Here is a 12,637-nt window from a genome sequence, read left to right on the forward strand (position 1 = left end):
TCTTCTTCCTGGAATATGTCATCATTATCATAATAAATCTTTTGACCATTAAATAGGCTCTTTACTGCATGGGTTGCAATTTACCACAAGTTAGACTGAATTTAATAAAAACAGAGCAAATAACATGTAGAAAACATGTGACATGTTTACCTTATTTAATCAGGTGTTAGGAATTTCCTCAAGCCTCAGAGGATTACACTGAATATGCAAAATATGAAACACCTTTTCCAAGAACACAGCCATTATCAATAAAATAGATACTATGGGAATTACAGGGCCCACCAGTTTGCAACTCTGGAAAATGAATAAACCATATTGCTGGTGGTTAGAAATGTCCTTAACAGAGAAGTTAGTTATGCAAAATTTATTTTAAATTTTTAGTTATCAAAAGTAACCACAAAAGCATAATTCAGTGGAATGTTTTTAGACATTAAAGCTGGTAACATGTTACTGAAAGAATGAGACACAAAACATATCTCAGTGAAGATTAAGGAAAACATTTTTGTTAGAAAACCTGTTGACCTCATCAAGCGGGTTTAATATTTAAATGTGATGGACTCAGAGGAAAATGAACTACAGTGTGTAACTGTTAAAAATAACAGATGGTGAGAAAAATCATGCATAATATTTTCCTCTGCTAGTGGCTGTATAGATTGTGAATGAAAGGCAAACTATATTTAGGGAATTCCCTGGCGGTCCAGTGGTTAGGACTCTGCACTTCCACTGCAGGGGGCCCGGGTTCAATCCCTGGTCAGGGAACTAATCCTGCAAGCCACATGGCGTGGCCAAAAAACCCCAAAAAACAACAACACAAAAAAACTATTATGTATTGAATTGCAACATAAAGAGGAAGGGACCTAATATATTGAACACCTGGAATCATCTGTAATCTGGGTCCAGGGTTACAGATATACATTAACATTTGGTAGTTTTATTCTCAGAGGTCTCATTGCCCTTGATGAGATGGGGCTTATCCAGTGTAGGAAGTTATACCTTATTCAAAAGGGACATAAGAATAACAGTGAATGTCACAAACGCAGGTATCTTTATAACAGGTCATACAAATAAGGTGAAATGAGATTAGAAAGCACCTAAGAGAGACAGAAAAAAATACCTGATCATTTTGTATTCCTGGACTATATACCTACCCTCCAGAACTAAGATAACAATAAGATTTTCCTGATACAGATTGAAAAAGGAAAAAGGAAAACTCTATTAGCAGATGACACGATCCTGTATGTAGAAAGTCCTAAGGAATCCACTAAACAACTATTAGAACTAATAAATGAGCTTAGCAAGGTTGCAAGATATAAGATCAATCACAAAAATCACTTGTACTTCTATACAATAAACAGTCCAGAGTCACTTTGCTGTACACATGAAATTAACACAACATTGTAAATCAGCTATACGCCAGTATAAAATTAAAGTTTTTAAAAACAGTCCAAAAATGAAATTAAGAAAACAATTTTATTCCCACTAGCATCAAAAAGAATAAAATAGGAACAAGTTAGCAAAAGAAGTATGAAATGTATACTCTGAAAACTACAAAACGCTGTCAAAAAAAATTCAAGATCTAACTAAATGGAAAAACATTTTCTGTTCATGGATCTAAAGGCTTAATGTTGTTAAGATGGCAAAAAAAAAAAAAAAAGGTGACAATACCCCCCAAACTAATCTACAATCCTTATGAGAATCCCACCTGACTTCTGTGTAGAAATGGACAGATTCTAAAATTCACATGTATTGCAAGTGACTTGAAATAACCAAAACAATCCTGAAAAAGAACAACAAAGTAGGAGGAATCACACTTCTCCATTTCAAAACTTACTGCAAAGCATGAGTAATCAAAACAGTGTGGTGTTCGTATAAGGACAGACATAGAGATGAATGGAATAGAATTGAGTGTCCAGAAATAAACCCATGCATCTATGGTCAACTGGTTTTTGACAAGGGTGTCAGGGCCATCCAATGATGAAACAATAATCTTCTCAACATATGGCGCTGGGACAGATGGATAACCACAGGCAAAAATATACAACCTCACACCATATACAAAACTAAACTCAAAACTGATTAAAGTCTTAAATGTAAGAAATTGTAAAACTCTTAGAAAAAAAACATAGGAGTAAAACTTCATGGCCTTAGGTTTGGTAAATGACTATTAGATATGATACCAAAAGCACGAGCAACACGAGAAACAAATAGATAAACTGGACCTCAAAATTTAAAACTTTCATGCTTCCAAGTACACTATGAAAAAAAAGTGAAAAGATAATCCACAGAATGGGAGAAATCTGATATGTAAATCATATATCTGATAAAGGACTTGTATCTAGAATATATAAAGGACTCCTCCAACTCAATATTAAAAAGAAAATCCAATTAAAAATAGAGTCTGAATAGACCTTTCTTACGTCCCTCTGTCACCCCACTCCCATTAAGAAGTAAGTTTTTACTATATCAAGACAAGCTACTCTTCAAATTCTTAAATTCCTCTATAATCCATGTCACATCCCAATTCTTCACTATTCCACACTGCTCAGTCTTTTAGAGAAATATCTTGTCCTTTTACAGCTAAAGAAATGCAAAAATATCATGCAACATCTATCAATGTCTAAATCCCCTTAGGTATTTTGCGTTTCACAAGTCCTCTGAGGATGCCCTCTCTGGTCTTTATACCAACTTTCCAAGAAGTAAGACTGTTTAAGCCTCACTTTCTCCTCCCCACAGGGACCTGGTTTCTTCCTCTTCTGACCTCATTTTAAATACTATATTATTCTGTATTTTATACAATATAGGACTATATACTATACTGTATTCTCCTTTAATTATTCATATGCCTATGTTATTTTAACCTCAAAGAGGATTCATTTTTTATGGTAGGAGTTATTCCTTTTACTGCTGTTTTATAACAGTGCTAGATGCATCAAAAATTTAATCAAGTTTTTTGAACTGAAATCAGCATCTTACCTTATTGGCTTTGAGGTTGCATGATGAAATGTCACAGAACTGTTAAGACTGTTTAAAGGAATAGTGTAAAATAGTTTGGGGTACCCTCAAATTAGAAGATTACCATGAATGAAATATATCTTAGAACAGCCTAGAAGTAAGACTTATTTGAAATCTGACTTTCAAATTTCACAAATAACTAGCACTTTTATTTCTGCCAGAATGCATATTTGGATGAAGAAGTTGATACTGGATTCAAAGTTGGCTTCCTATTTCTTGTGCCTAATAGCTCTCTGGGCAACCTTTGGAAGCCACATGTTATTTTGGCATTTCTTTGGATTTATTATACAAGTAGCACATTATTTCCAGTGTCTGGGCCATCTGAAATAAGTAAAAATTCTACCTCTGTGTTGCAGGCAGTTAATGACTGGATGAGCCCCAGTTAAGCAAGAAGGCAGTTTAGTCTTTCCACTTGCCAAACCTAGAGCAAAGATGGCTAGCAACTGGCTTGGAGGGTCCCATAAAAACAGAAACTGACTTGAACCTCACTTAAATAGAAACTAAATACCAGCCTAAGGTTTGAAATAATCTAAACCCCCATACTTCTTTATTAGTTCTGTTTGTCTTTTTGTTGTTATTGTTGTTTTTAATACTCTTGAACCTTTCTTGGGTCCTAGTCTGAACTGGAAGTGCCAGAAAAACAACACAAAATATTGCCGTTGTTTTTACGTTCTAACCGGAAGTGGGAAGCACTGAAAATGTGAAGATACCATAATTGAAGTCCATCCAATTACAATTCTTGCAACAAAGAATACAAATAACAAGACAGTAGCCAATGTGGCTTTGAAAGGGATTAAGTCTGAGGCCCACTGGCAGAGTTTTTCTTAAGTACATATATATATAAATCTGGAAATAGAAAAGAAAAGAAGAAATGAAACTGCTTCTTCGAGAATGATTGAAAGGCAAAGTTGTGAGCATATGTAAGTGAAAGCTACTCCAAGCCCCAGTATCCCTTTTAACTATTAATATCAATGCCTTTTCTATTAAAAGCTTTCAGTGAGTGTTAAGTAGAAATGGATGGTTACATTTTATATTAATTCATTGCTTCTGTACAATGTCTTGAAGATATACTATAAGAATAATTTTTAAAGTGGAAGAGAATAGAAATAGAGACATGGGTATCTACCAGCAGAACAGCCAGCTTTTGAATGGTTGAGATTGAAGCCTGCAAATTTGTAACTGGGAGCAGATTTTCAGAACGAACAATCAAGTGGTGTGCATGGAGCAGCTACTACATTATCAGCATTGTGCACACTGAGGACCAACTGACTGAGAATTTTGGTTTTAGTAGCAGAAGCAGGAAGGAACAGCTTTAGGACGAAAATGATGGCTTTTGTTTTAGATATGTTGTGTGTTGAGAAGGGTTCAGCAGGCACTTGGATATTCAGAGCCTGGGGAAAACCTGGGAGCTAGAGATAGAGGTATGAATTGAATCTCTAAGGGTGAAGAGAATCTAGAAAGAGAAGAAGATAACAGAATTAGACATGACACCGATACGTGGATGGATGAAAGAGAGAAACCAGAAAGAGTCTAGGGCCAGCTTCATGGGTGTGACTCGTGCTGTCTCAAGAGCTCCGAGCCCAGTGAAATGCTCTACTACTACAGTCTCAAAATTCTTATAATTTGATCTCTGAATTTGTGTCTGTAACAAAAATTGGATGGGACCACGGAGCACATGAGTAAGGAAAGGAAATAGGCACCGTATACATGTTCACACTTCCTCGCCTTCCCATCACATGTCATGCTGACTCTCGACACAGAGTTCCAGGGCCCACGATGTGTAGGAGAGAGTTCCGCAAGACTCCAAGTGAATACCAGGTCATCTCTGACTGAGGAAGAGAGACGGGAGGAAGACTGAAAGCCCCAAGAGGCCATGATTTCTGTTCAAACCAGAATTTGCTGGTTTGAAAGAAATCGATGCCATTCTAAGAAACATGAATAACCACGAAACCTTCTTATATCCTGTCTTACTTGTGTTACTTCCTGGTATTAGCCAAAAATAACGACATAGAAGGAAAGGGAGCGCTCAGGCAACCCACATTTCCTCTTTCTTTCAGTCCTTCCTTACTCGCCAATGGTAGGGTGTTGGTAGCATGTGTGTATATCAAAAAGTGAATTTTAAAAACAGCAGTTTGTTTTGTGCAGTGATTCCACCGTTCTGGTGAGAATGAAATACTTATGCGTGTATCAGCTAAAAAATCCTAATTGTGTAATTTCAATGATTCTACATGTAAACCAAATGCTCTTAAATTTGCATTTAAAAATTGGTGTAGAATATAAAGATAAATGGTAAAATTCATGCTAAAATTTTAAAATTTTAATTTTTCTTTATTTAGAATGACATTAAATAGCAATAGCAAATTAAAAGATACCATCACAAGTGAAGAGAGAAACTGCATGAGAAAGGAGAAAGCTTTATATCTGAGTGTCTTTCATGGTACTTCTTCCTGCTTTCTGAACAAGGGAACCCATATTTCCATTTTGCATTGAACCCGACAAATTTTGCATCCAACTCTGAAAGGGTCATTGGGTTGAAGAGGAGCCAGGATCATCAGTCATGGAAGGAAAAGGAAAGGTATTTGGAAGAGAGAGCATTTGGTTATTTGCTCAAATACAGCCCTGCAACAGTTCTCTTGCTGGGGGTGGGTAGGGACAAGATTTGTCATGCCTGCCTTCCTGCCAACAGAGGGCCAGGGCATCCAGGAGATGGCTCACCTCTGAAGTCTACCTTCCTTCCTTTCTGTCTTCAGGCTGGGGATTGAGAATAGACATTGGACATGAAGGTTAACCTGGTAATCTTTGAGAGAGCAATATGGGGAGAATAGCTGGATTGGAAGCCAGATTTCAAAAAACTAAGGAGTCAGCAAAGAGAACACGAACACAGCCAGTATAAATTACACCCTCAGAAAGTGTATTAGAAGTCTGGATGGATGGATGGATGGATGGATGGATGGATGGATGGATGGGTGAAGGTAGGGATGCATAAATTGACTTATGTACTTTCCTTTCTACTCTTTATAGATTAGACAGTAATATATTATGAAATGGGAAAATGGGAGATTTTTATGACACAATATTTGAAAACCAAGAACAACACTGAAAATACTGTGTAAAAAACATTCTATGTAGAACAAAATATCACTTTTAGGTCAATAGGACACTGGTTTTTAAGTGAAAACGGGACTTTCATACATAGGTAACTTTATCTACTTTTTGTTTTTTAGATTTTCCTCTTACCATGAAAGGGAAATGCCGCTGACTCCACCTATGGACAGACGCCAGGGCTGTTCTAGACAGCAGGGCATATTTGGCATTTTTTTTTGTCCAGTTATAGGTATGGGCTACAGTACACTCAGCACCAATACTCTTCCTCAGGATCAAATTGCGTCCCATGATAGGCATCTGTCTGATGTTTACCTAGAGATGGGCATTCAATCCATGCCTTTGAAAGATGGTTCTCTCCATATAAAGCCAACGGGCCAGCACGGGACTTGCCTCTAAAACTTCTGCCTCATTAACGGCTAATGAGTAGAGCTCAATGCCAAACAACAGGGAAATTTCTCCTTTGATTATTCCAGGTTCAAGTTTATGGCACTGGCCTCCAGACTGAAATTGGCTCGCAGGAAACTGAAACACACTCTGTACTAATAAAAACACAAACTGCATATGCCGTAAGGCGTCTTTGAGTGATTACACCTGAAGGACTAATACGAGTTGCAGTGAGATCATTTGCTTTTCAAATATTTCCAAGGGTGTCATATTATAGCCTCCCATTCAGAATGAATTCCTGACCCCGACTTTGCTTTCAACAGGTTCACTGATTATACAAGGGAAAGCCACAGTAGGAGCAAATCTCTTTCTCTGAATTGGCAACTCTTGTTCCTGTTATCGTGCGTCTGTTTTTACAGTGTGAACAAGTTTGGGTTTTAATCTCAGCCAACAGCCACAGAGTTTGAGGCTCCTGACAAATGATTGGGTTCCCTCACTGTGGTGCAAGTGGCTGTAACAAAGAGCCTGAAGAAAAAAAAGTGAAGGAAAAGAGGTTCTACTTACCTCTGAAATAGATACATTTTACTTGTAGAATAATACTTGTCTGAAAATTATTTTGAACAATCAGAGAGCAGGGCTGTCCTTTGTCTACCGTTTCATGACTCAGGACCTCCCCACCCCATATCAAGACAGAAAGGACCTGGATCTCCTTCCTCCCTCTATCCATCAAATACCCGTTTCAGACTCAACAGCAATGCCTCATTCAATTATCTGTGCATCTTTGCAAGCCGGTAGTCCATTTCAGAGCCCTGCTTAGTTGTGGTGTGTTTTGAGGACGCGAGCTAGCTGTTCTTTCTTTCCTCAGTTGGTCCTGTGAGTTTCAGGTTTGGGGTCACTGCATGTTTCATTTCACAGCAAACATACAAATATGAAAGTGATAAACACGGTCTAGATCTGAGTGTACAAGACTTATACACACTTGGATTTAAAAAGAAAAAAAGAAGCTGCAGAACATAACTGTAGGACGGTCATTAGTCATTCCAAATGTCATAAGGAAGGTTGGGCGCATTCGTGAATTCCTTGTAACTTTCACCTCACTTCCTCCGTGTGTGTCAATAACAGGAATAACAGCCGTTCTGGGGTCCTCGTAAGTAGCCCCAGTGCTCACTGTGAAGCTGTAGGACTCTGTCAAGCACAGGGTCGCCCATATGTTTGTCACCTCCGAGCCACCTACAAAATTTTTGCCATATTAACAACTCTTTTTTTTTTTTTAAGTAATTGTTTATTTATTTATTTATGGCTGTGTTGGGTCTTCGTTTCTGTGCAAGGGCTTTCTCTAGTTGCAGCAAGTGGGGGCCACTCTTCATCGCGGCGTGCGGGCCTGTCACTATCACAGCCTCTCTTGTTGCGGAGCACAGGCTCCAGACGCGCAGGCTCAGTAGTTGTGGCTCACGGGCCCAGCTGCTCTGCGGCATGTGGGATCTTCCCAGACCAGGGCTCGAACCCGTGTCCCCTGCGTTGGCAGGCAGACTCTCAACCACTGCGCCACCAGGGAAGCCCTAACAACTCTTTATACTCTTAATCTCGATATTTTTATGTAGACCTCCTCTGACTTTTAGAGAGTCAAGTTCATCTATTTTAGAAGAAAACTTTTTTCGTTACTTAATTAAATTTTATTAGGTTAGATTATATTAGATTTTTCTTTATTCTCAGATGGAACTTTAAAAAAAATTTTTATTGAAGTATAGTTGATTTACAATGTTGTGTTAGTTTCAGGTATAGAGCAAAGTGATTCAGATATATATATATATATATATATATATATATATATATATATATGTTCTTTTTAAAAGAAAACTTTAAGAGACTGCTGTACTCCTTCTGCTGAACTGGATTGTATGTTCTGGAAGGCATGGACTTGATCCTACATTTCTTTTGTAACCTCCTTGGCCACAGCCCTGTGCTAGGCTTACAATAATACAGTTTGCACAACAATGCTTATAGAATGAGGTCAGCTTTTCTAACTTCAAGGAAATTAGTCTATGAAGAATATTCTACACCCAAAGCATAGAAAATTCAAAATATTAATTTTCATGTGTGATGGAAAGGGAATGAGAAAAAAAATTGCATCCAAGACTCTGAGGAATTCAGACTTTCACATTCTGCATGATCTTTTATTTGAAGAGACAAGAAAATAAATATTTCCTAAAGATAGGTTCTTGAAAACATATTTTTTGGTAATCAAAACCATATTAGCCCTTGACATTGTATAGTAGTCTCAGCCTTTTTAGAAATGCTCGTGTCAATATGTTCAATCAATTTCTCACCAATGAAAAGCCTGGAGAGTGGGAAAGGTAGAACAGAGGCAGAAATAAAAGTGACCTTTTGAAACTACTTTTGCCTTCACTATTTGGGTTCAGATTTGAAGACCATTCATTATTTTCTTTGCTAAAAGTTTTCCAAGTGTCATCAAACTGAAAACTTAGTGCATCTTCTCTGGTTTTAGGTAGAGAGTAATTACCATCTGCACCCTACAAATGTGGCTAAGCTTGCACTGAAATAAACCATCCAAATCCCTGGCGAACATCAAAATTGTAGACACAGGGAGCAAAGCGGAAAATTGTAGTATGGCAAAATAGCTACAGTTAATTATGTAAAATTACATAGAATTTTAGTCTTCTTTAGAGGTGCTTTATTTAAACTTACATCTAAATGAACATCTTTGGTTAATGCAACTTTCATTTCAAGTCAGGGAGTTGACAGAACAACATTTATTAAGTTTAAAATTAAAGCAGATTGCAATTTTGGAAAGTTTTAGGGTCTTTTTTTTTTGAGAAAAGTGTCGTTTAACACTGTGAGGCCAACTTGATCTCCTTTTCTCACACCAATTCTCGCATGTGCTCCTACCTGTAAAGGCTTTTCGGCTCTCTCCCATTGTATAAATACATGTTATAGGTTTCAGAGTCTACTCAAAACTTCGTCTCCTAGGGAGCGTTCCAAGAGATGATGTCCCCCTGTACCAGGCTTGGCAGGTCCTGTGACAGCCCGCTGTTGCCCTTATTCCCAGAGAAGCTATGATAGTGACCCCGTGCTATTCTAGTCCCAGGAGGGGCACTCTGGGTGGCTTACTGGCTGGATGAAGGACTCAAAAATCAATGATATTGGGCTTCCCTGCTGGCGCAGTGGTTGAGAATCTGCCTGCCAACGCAGGGGACACGGGTTCGAGCCCTGGTCTGGGAGGATCCCACATGCCGCAGAGCAACTAGGCCCGTGAGCCACAACTGCTGAGCCTGCGCGTCTGGAGCCTGTGCTCCGCAACAAGAGAGGCCGCGATAGTGAGAGGCCCGCGCACCGCGATGAAGAGTGGCCCCCGCTTGCTACAACTAGAGAAAGCCCTTGCATAGAAACGAAGACCCAACACAGCCAAAAAGATAAAATAAATAAATAAATAAGTCAGGAGCTCTTTAAAAAAAAAAAAAAAAATCAATGATATCAACCTCTGATTACACAGGGAAGTCATTAAGCATCATAATGCCCCTCATTTACCCTGACCTCTATGGCTCCTTTCAGAGGGAAGCATGGATGTACCTTCTATAGAGCCACTTCTATCCTGACTATGGGAAACTGAACAGGATGGGGGGCTCAAGAGTTCACTTTGAGTCCAAATGAGATCAGTTTCTCCTGATCTGGGGGATTGAAGGTAAGAGAGGAAATAACCAAAGAGAGCGTGAAAGCAAGAATTAAGCCTGACCATCACAAAGAAGAAATGGAAAGTCAGTTTCCTAGTGCTGCTTCCTCTCTCAGTCAATGCCTATCCTTGCAATTAACCATCGTTTTTCAGAGACAGCCTAGCACAAAGTTAGTACATCTAAGTAGTTATACAATAAATAAATAACTGCTTTGTAATGCCACCATACAAAGATATTACATAGTTATTGACTATATTCTTCACACTGTACATCATCTTAATTATGCAACTCTCAGGACCACTGTTTCTATATGAAACATGACCTTTACTCCTTGGGCCAGCTCTCTAGATCTCTGCTGTGCAAGTTCCCTGACTCTCAGAATCTACCTCCTCTTCCAGGCCCTTTTTCAACCTACAGAATGTGCACCTCACACCGGTCAGAATGGCCATCATTCAAAAGTCTACAAACAATAAATGCTGGAGAGGATGTGGAGAAAAAGGAACCCTCCTACTCTGTTGGTGGGAATGTAAATTGGTGCAGCCACTATGGAGAACAGTATGGAGGTTCCTGAAGAAACTAAAAATAGAGCTACCATACGATCCTGCAGTCCCACTCCTGCCTGGGAATATATCCAGAAAAATAATTCAAAAAGATACATGCACCCCAATGTTCATAGCAACACTATTCACAATAGCCAAGACATGGAAGCAACCTAAGTGTCCAATGGCAGACGAATGGATAAAGAAGATGTGGTAAATATATATATATACAATGGAATATTACTCAGCCATAAAAAAGAATGAAATAGGGCTTCCCTGGTGGCGCAGTGGTTGAGAGTCTGCCTGCCAATGCAGGGGACACGGGTTCGAGCCCTGGTCTGGGAAGATCCCACATGCCGCGGAGCAACTGGGCCCGTGAGCCACAACTACTGAGCCTGCACGTCTGGAGCCTGTGCTCTGCGACGAGAGAGGCCGCGATAGTGAGAGGCCCGTGCACCACGATGAAGAGTGGCCCCCACTTGCCACAACTAGAGAAAGCCCTCGCACAGAAACAAAGACACAACACAGCCATAAATAAATAAATAAATAAATAAATAAACCCAAAGTTTAAAAAAAAGAATGAAATAATGCCATTTGCAGCAACATGGATGGACCTAGAGATTATCATATTAAGTGAAGTAAGTCAGACAAAGGCAAATATCATACAATATCACTTCTATGTGGAATCTAAAAAAATGATATAAATGAACTTATTTACAAAACAGAAATAGACTCACAGATATAGAAAACAAACTTATGGTTACCGAAAGGGATGGGGGGAGAGATAATTTAGGAGTTTGGGATTAACAAGTACACGTACTATATATAAAATAAATAAACAACAAGGACCTACTGTATAGCACAGGGAACTGTATTCAATATCCTGTAATAACCTATAACGGAAAATAATCAGAAAAAAATATATATTATATGTATACATATGTATATATGTATAACTGAATCACTGTTTGCTGTACACCTGAAACTAACACAACATTGTAAATTAACTATACTTCAATTTTAAAAAATGATTTAAATTTCAAAACAGAAATCTACAACGTGTGACCTCTGTATGCAAAGATGGCATTTAGAGAATCATGGAGACAGAAACTTGGTAATCCCTCTGTCCATGTGGGACTCCCAAGGCTTGGTGCAACAGAAGCTCCATTTTCCCAAACTCTATTTGCCAATTCCTTATTAGCTGCCAGCATTTGGATGACCAGTTAAGAAATGTGGCTGAAGCAGAGAACAAGTACTGTTTCTCGTGGGGGTGCGTGCTCCTATTTGATCACAGGAAGAGCAGCACCAGACAGGCTGCCTGAAGAGACCCTCACCCCTATCCCCACCCCCGGTGCTCCTCTAAAGGAGAACTTGTCCATTCACCCTTCACCTAACCTTCATCTACCGAGTTCTGGATAAAATACCTTACATATGAAGAAATAGTAACAACAGTGACAACGGTAACAATCAACTGCTTCAGGGAGAGGGACCTGTCAAGTGCACTTCAGTAGAGACACCATCTTCCCCCACCTCTGTATGCAGCGCACCTGCACATCTGTCCTCACTGTGGACCAGGAGAAGACACCTGACTCAAGCTGGGCCAATTCTTCCTACTCCTGGGAACCTGGAATTGGAATGAACAAATATCGAGTTCGTTAATGATGTGAAGCCAAGCTAGAGAGCCAGGTAGAGGCTGCCGTTTTAAGGCAGCCAAGCATAAGGTGCTGAGTGAATGGAGGAGGTCAGCAGAGAGAGAAAAAAATGAAACTGGCACATGGCAGAGAGGAGATATCAAGAAGCCCCGGGGAGAGATGGAGTGAGAAGAGGGGAATTATTTTAAAAACTTGTATAACTTTCTAATTCTTCTAAGTCCTAGAGTTCTTCCTGCAATTAGATTCATTAGTACAA

The 12,637-nt window shown here is 39.0% G+C and overlaps 1 non-coding gene across 1 annotated transcript; it reads left to right on the top strand.

The window, feature by feature from the left end:
• Nucleotides 1-686: 686 nt before the first annotated feature.
• TRNAG-UCC (transfer RNA glycine (anticodon UCC)) lies at nt 687-759 on the top strand. The gene has a single exon. It is a non-coding gene; the product is annotated as a tRNA-Gly (tRNA).
• Nucleotides 760-12,637: the final 11,878 nt, after the last annotated feature.

Source organism: Balaenoptera acutorostrata, chromosome 14, assembly GCF_949987535.1.
Source record: "Balaenoptera acutorostrata chromosome 14, mBalAcu1.1, whole genome shotgun sequence".
NCBI classification, from domain to species: domain Eukaryota; kingdom Metazoa; phylum Chordata; class Mammalia; order Artiodactyla; family Balaenopteridae; genus Balaenoptera; species Balaenoptera acutorostrata.